Raw genomic sequence first — 7,560 nt, 5'->3', positions numbered from 1 at the left:
GTTCTGAATTTTTCAAAAAAAAAAAATTCTAAAATCGGTGCATAATTGCGTTCTAAATGTCATTTTGAACCTCGTTTTCCGATTTCACCCCACTGTGGACCGTCAACACATAACCTCTGTTCCTATCGTACATCCGATCGACGCGTATTTTGCGCTCATATATGTACTCAAATCCTTTTTATTTGTTTCTTCCTTCTTGGAATTATCTTAAAATGTGAGACTTTTCAGGGTTACATAGCCCTAGGTAAAAACCCTCATAAGGGTAATAATAAATACATAGTTTCTGCCGAGTGTCCTTTCGTTTGACAATCGCCAACAACTCACGACTCGGTGAAAAAATTAATTTTTATAAAGAAAAAAAAAACGAATTTTTAACTTAAAAACATTTTTTAAACTTGAAAATTTTAATTTTTACTTTTATTAAATTTTCAATTAGAATTATTAATTTTCACAGAAAAAAATTAGTTGTTCAGAATAAAATTGAATTTTCTACCAGAGAGATAAATCTTCTATACATAAGGATAATTTTTCAACAAAATACATGAAAAGATACATTTTTGTACTAAAAATTAAATACACAGTCAGCCCCAAAATCGGCCCAGTATCAGAGCTTCACTGCAGTTAAATTTCAGGTTGAAATATTAATTTTGAATTAGGAAAAACAAATTTACAAGAGACTAGTTAAGCCTTAAAACAAAACAAATGTACTTTAAAATAGATGAATTTTTAAAAAAGAAAATTAATTTTCTACCAAACCTTAATTCTGAACGTAATAATTTAATTTTCTGATGAACAAACTAACTTTCAAGTTTACAAAACTATATTTTTTACAAAAAAGTTAAATCCTCAAACCAAACGGATTGCGATTTAACCCAATAATTACAAATTTATAAAGAAAGTGGATGTTAGAAAAGAGAAATATTAAAATTATTAGTTAAAAAAATTAATTTTCGATATAAAAAAGATGTTTTTTAAATAAAAAAGTTACATTTGTAATAAATAGATCGAAACAAATAATGAGTTACTATTAAAATACAGTGAAACCTTTACTTACAAACGATGATCCAAACTTTGGCATGTTCAGCTACTGCGCTTGCCCGGCGCAGCTACTCTCATAGGTCGCTATTGGCGCGCGATTCAAACCGGGTATAATTAACCTCTTAGCCCGCGCGCCATAGTTTTTGAAGGGTCCGTGTTTACCTATGATAGTTGACCTACCCTGTCAGTGTAACGAATTAAATTCATAGTGGCGTCTCCGTCCGTCATCTCATGTAAAAGTCGAAACGACACTTGTATCAGTAGACTAAAACTAAAGATTGGTAAAAGGAGAGGAGACGCAAGGAGGTGAGAGAGTTGCCACTTCGGTCCCCCGCAGCGTGTTGGCGCATTTCCGAGCTGTGCTCATAACGAGTGCCCCGAACTCTTCAGTGCATGCGTCGCGCTCGGTTTCTGATTCTTTGATGTTCGCGCGCAATTTTAAATGCTAAAAAATAACATTTTTATTGGCTATTATGAATAATGTCATTCTAACTTATATAAATGTTTATTAGACCGATATTAATGAATCTTGATAAAAATGCATTTTAAATTTTTAATAAAGTTTGAATAACAAAATTTTCGAATAATAAAAAATATGCAAGATTATTTTTTATATTATATTTTAGATTTATATTTATCTTAGATTATATTTTTTATTTACACAGTTTGCACTTAATAAATTCTTATTATTATTGAGATTCAATAATATCGGTCTAATAAACATTTATATAAGTTAAAAAGACATTATTCATAATAAACAATAAAAATGTTATTTTTTAGCATTTTAAATTGCGGGCGAACAGCAACGAATCAGAGACGGAGCGTGACGCATGCGTAGAAGAGTTCAAGGCACTCGTTACGAGCACTGTTCGGAAATGCGCCAACACGCTTCGGGGGAACGAACTGGCAACTCTCTCACTTCCTTGCGTCTCCTCTCCTTCTACCAATCTTTAGTTTCAATCTACTGACACAAGTGGCGTTTCGACTCTTACATGGGACTTACGTCTTTACTACTTTTTAATAGGCTACTTCTTGAAAGGCTACAAATTTGGTTATTTTTGCCTAAAGCACTTACTTAAACTAACTTAAATAGTCGCCTAGAGGACGTGGGTTCCCGATTTAAAATTTGCTACCTTTTATAATACTGCTTAAAGGTTTTAGGTAGGAGAATTTTAATTGAAGACAGTTTTAACAGAGGGTTGTGGGGCGTTTGGCAGAAAATATCAAAATTTCTGCGTTGGGTGACGACAGCCCGGAAATGTGAAATCGAGGGGGTAAATGAGAAGTGAGACTAAGTAGAGTAAGATCATGAAGTTTCGCTCTTCGTGCATACGGACTACGGTACGAACACGTCAGTCGGGGGGCGTCTTAACACGGTGGGGCTTTGATTTTACATGAGTCCGTGTCAGTTTTAAGCATAATTTGTCACTGCAGGCTCAGACTCGCTTGAAACGTTTTTACGGAATATAGGAAAATCAGTCGTTGCCGGTATAAACAAGATGCTGCCTTTTTAATTCTGAAGGGTTACCACACGCCGTATTGATGCAACACGGAGTTCGTCACGCGCGATTCGTAAGACAAATATTGTGTTGAATCAACACGGCCCGACTAGGTCCGAAAAGCTGGGAGACACTCGACCAATCTTGTAGCTCGAACCACACGAAGGGAAATAAAACGCTGGAGTATATTCGCCACTTACTTTCTGCCTGCTAGGTCTCTGACGCTCAAAAGCAGCTAGCTAGTTATTAGTTTACACTATTATAATTTAATACTATAACTTTTAATAGGACAATATTTCGAAACACGTATATTAATGATTTTCAATATAGTAGTAGAAAATTAGGAGTTGAAAAACCTAATAACTAATTGATGATGATAAAGAAACGAAATAACGATTATACTATAATAATAATTATATTATAATAATAAGCTTTCCTATCATGATTTTGACGGCTATGTTGGTGGTAGCATTGCTACTGCCAAGGTTTTCCATGCCAAATAGGCTAATAACGAAGATGAGCGGGACTAAGTAGAACGCCAAAACTCATAAATGAAAAATGAAGTGTATATTGCAAATTTTGGAACGCTTGTCGCTTTCCGACGATCGTCGGGGCGCCCCTGGAGCCACAGCTGCGGGCCGCAGCATGCGGGATGGTGACGATGGTGAACTGCGAGATGGTCAGGCAGATCTCGCTAATCAAACAGCTGGCCAGCAAAAACTTCTGCCACAAGCAGTAAGCAGTGGAATATCAACTGTGTCTTCTAAGGGTGCTTTGGCTAGCCTTAGCTGTTTGCAGACAACCATCTCGACAGAAATACCACGAGAGAGCATCAATTAGGATATCGCAATAAAAGAGGAATTGGTGCGTCTTTATCATGAAAGTGAGAAGTTTGAAACGAAAATGGAAAAAAGACAATTTAAAAACGAAATTTGCTGCAAAGTATCCTTCTGCACAAAAAGTCGCACTAAGTGATTTTATCGCTAAGGTGAAGGATATCCAAACTAATATGTGCGTGACAGAAGACGAAGCAATAGAGATTGAACAACAGGTTGATTTGACGTGAAAAACGACGGCAAGGAACATCATTCAGAGAAATCCGCGTCAAACGGGCAAGCAGGAGCAATTGATGTTTTTCCTCAACCTATTGACTATCCAACACCACCACATCATCCAGAGGTGGATGACCTTATACAATCATGATGTAGTCTATTCCGTCCCATAGAATTAAGAATCACTAAAATACGTTTTGCCAGGAATATTTCCCCGCCAATGTTAAACAAACAGAAACTGAGTTGGGAAAACCTTCTAGCGTAATCGTTTTTAATGCTACTTTAACGACCTGGCTCTCCTTTGTAAGTCATGGGATTTACGAAGAGAAATAGTGACTCGTAAAATTACAGCTGACGAACGCTTAGTGTGAAGGTTTTCCCGGGTCTGCAGGCAGGAGCAACCCTGCTGTTTTCGCTCTATTTTAACCATACTCTTTCTCTCCTTCCTCTCCACGGAGTCGGGCAGCGGCGGCCAACTCCGTATCTGTAACAAAACTGAATTTCAACTTTTTCCGAGCGATTCATTAATTCAGGAAACATTCGGCCGATATTTAAAAAAAAAAGCGCGCGCATGGATTCAATTTTCTATTTTTCTCTAAATAGTAATTTTGTCATTTTGATTTAACATTAATTTTAGTGTTTTATTTTGTGATCTATTTTTATCTTCTACATTTTTTAAATCACGTTTTCTCTTTTCCTATTTTGTTTCTACATTTTCTGCATCCATTTGAACTTGCGTTTAAATTTCTTTCACTATATTTCTAAGTATTTACAATTTTTTTTTTTTTAACTTCTGTCGATTTCTATCTTTCCTCACTCCTTTTTTTTAAATATATATTTATATCTTTGAAGCTCCGAAATAGCTCCGTCATCCCCGGAATCTTTCTTTATCTTTCTCTCTCTCCTACAGGGGCCATCAAGCCTGTAAGAGCTCTGTCATCCCCGAAATCTTTCTCTCTCTATCCTTCAGGGGCCGGTAAGCTTCACACAACTCTGTCATTCCCGAAATCTTCCTCTCTCTCTCCTTCGGGCCCGGTAAGCTTGCAACTGCTCTGTTCTCCCTGACATCCTTTCTCTCTCTTTATCCGTCTGGGGCAAGTCAGCTCAAAACAGCTATATCATCCCCGACATCTTATCTCTCTCTCTCTCTCTCTCTCTCTTTCAGAGGTCGGTAGGCTTGGAACAGCTCCGACAACCGCGCACTCTTTTCTCTTTCTTTTCATAAACCTTAACCTATCCTATTTTTCAAAACGGGCAAAAGCGCTCCCGTCTCAGTACTCCCTTCCGAACTCTTCCGACCCAAAACGCGATAGGGGCCCTCACGCCTAGCGTGCCAGGGCCCGCCAACAACACGCGGTCAGCGGCACTCACGCTAGCGGCGAGTAAGTGTTCTCCACCAGCAGCAAAACGGCTGTAGGCTTCGGTTCTGAAATAGAACCAGCCCTGTTCGACAACGAGGAGTGCCGCCAAGCACCGACGATTCCGGTCATCTGGCAAGGGTTGTGAATTGCCAGCAGCAGCTGCGTTACTGAGCTAGAGCTCTTGCTACCAGGATTCATCCTCGAGGTACGGTGCCCTGCGATCCGGCGACAAACAATATGCACAGAGACGTTATGCACCTTTATTTTTTGGCAGAGAAATGTGGGAAAAGTGTGAGGAGAGAACACCATAGACTCCTCTCACTTAAATACCCAGAGCTAGCCTCAAAAATAAATGGGCAGAATTTGGCAGACAAAAAAAAGCTCAATATCTATAAACAGACTGATTTCGGCTGTTGAAATAGCTGCTATCGAAATGGTAGTGGAACAGCAGCTTCCTAATTATGAACTCGCCTTGGAAGATGTGGACAACGGAGACTTGATTGATAATGAAGGCATAGGTGCTACGGATGATGAACATCATAAACCTGATTTATTAGAACCATGTTTGGATATTAATAATGATGATGTGGATAGAAAAATGCCAGAAAACTACAGCACCTGGAAAGGAATTTTAGTCACGCTTTAATATAGTTCAGGTATGTAAAATCCACACTAAGGCATTCTCGGCCAAAAATAAACATTACAAATGATCTGCGTGCACTTATAGCACATCTCGACAGGAAGGTTTCACCAATGTATTTAAACGTAGCATAAAGTAAGATATTATAGTCAACTTTATCAAGCCCTTGGGAAGATTTGATTTTAAGCGAGGATAACACTATTTCCAACTGCTCTTTAGAAAAGGGAGCCTCGAGAAATTCGCTGCTTCTAAATTCTGTAGGGAATCTGTCATAAAAAGCCGTCGGAGGAAATAATTCTTCAATCAGAAGGTGTAAGTTGCCTGTGACCGGTCTATCTGCCGAACATGAGGTCACGATTGGTTGAATGAATCTATTTTCAAAACGTTTTACAACTCTGAAGACTCTTGATATAGGAGTCACTCTGTCAAATGAATCACAGAATTTCCTGAAGGAATTTATTCGTGCATGGTTAAAGCAGCGTGTGGCTTTCGCCTCCGCCTTTTTTCATTTCTAATTCATTATGATAAGTTTTGTTACGCCTGAAGGCTATGGTGGATCTGACGGTTCGTAATGTAAAAGTATGTCATAGTCGTCGGAGATATTTTGAAGGTCTCCCTCTTTATTCAATAAACCGCGACAATTCCACTGTATAATTTTAAATTTACTTATTCAAGTCATTTTTATATGCCTAGGACTTACTTTTTATTAAGATTTGCAGAGCCAGATGACCCTACTGAACCGTTTAGATTTCAGATAATGTTGATGCCAATGGCTTCATATAAATTTGTAATTTACTATAGATTTTCTGTAAAAAAATACATTAAGTTGGCACAAATTGTTTAATATGTGGAATAAAAAATAATTATAGGAATTTTGATGTTAAGCAAGAAACCACAGTTTAAACTCAACCAAAATTGGTACTGAGAAGTACACTAGCTAAATCTTTAAAATTTGTTAAAACAGTAAAATTGAATAAACGACATCACGTATATAGAAGCGAGATTAGTAAACAAAAGTAAAACTATTATTCTGAATTAAATAAACTACCAAAAAAATTATATGTTTAGTTTATATATTTTAAATAAATTTATTACGTTTGCAAATTAGAATTTGAAAATTTTAATTATAATTTTGAATATTTCAATATTTTATCTTCAATTACATAATTAAAATTTATTATCAAATTTCCATCAGATTCCATGTCAAATGTTTTAAAATTTTTAATGATTCATTTTTTTAAATTTTTACTTAAAAATTGGATAATATAAAGATATTCCATTGAAAAATTAATAACTAAAAACACAGTGTAAAACAATTTTGACACGTTTCTACACAAGAAAAATTAATTTATCTCTAAAATCTTCTGATACACAAGGCACGAATTCAAGAAATCATTGACTTAATGGGTCATTGTTTCGAATTTACTTTAGGGCATTTAAATTAAAAATTGTAGAACTATCATGTTGAGTGGTATCAGAAATTAAAAATGTTTAAAGTCACTGACAGTTTCACTAAAGAGTTTCGTCAAATTGAAAAAAAAACTTTGAAAATTTGCCAAAATTAAGCAAGTCGATAAAAAATGTTCAATTTTTTAAATTAAAAGAATTATTTTTTCGTTAGGCATATGGAAGTGAATAATCTTAGATGAAAAAAAAGGAAAAAGTTTTCTCGTCGAAATATAATATTTAAAAAAATCAAGAAAAATGTAATGTTGATCATTTTTACCTACAGTGGAAAAAAAAAGTTTAAAACAACATTTCTTCGTATTTCCTAAGGATCTTGTAACGTGAGTCGTTTTTATACAAGATTCGTTGAAATCCATTTAGACAGTTAGATAATTAAATCGAGACAATAATCTATTAAAGTAAACAAATACGAGGGTAGTTCAATAAGTCCTTAGAATGACCAACATATGGCGCGCGAATCGCTCCAAATCATCTGTTTTCAGTCAGCACCACTCCCGACTAGA

The sequence above is a fragment of the Belonocnema kinseyi genome, chromosome 7 (genome assembly GCF_010883055.1).
Source record: "Belonocnema kinseyi isolate 2016_QV_RU_SX_M_011 chromosome 7, B_treatae_v1, whole genome shotgun sequence".
NCBI lineage: Eukaryota > Metazoa > Arthropoda > Insecta > Hymenoptera > Cynipidae > Belonocnema > Belonocnema kinseyi.
This window is presented reverse-complemented; position numbering follows the sequence as displayed.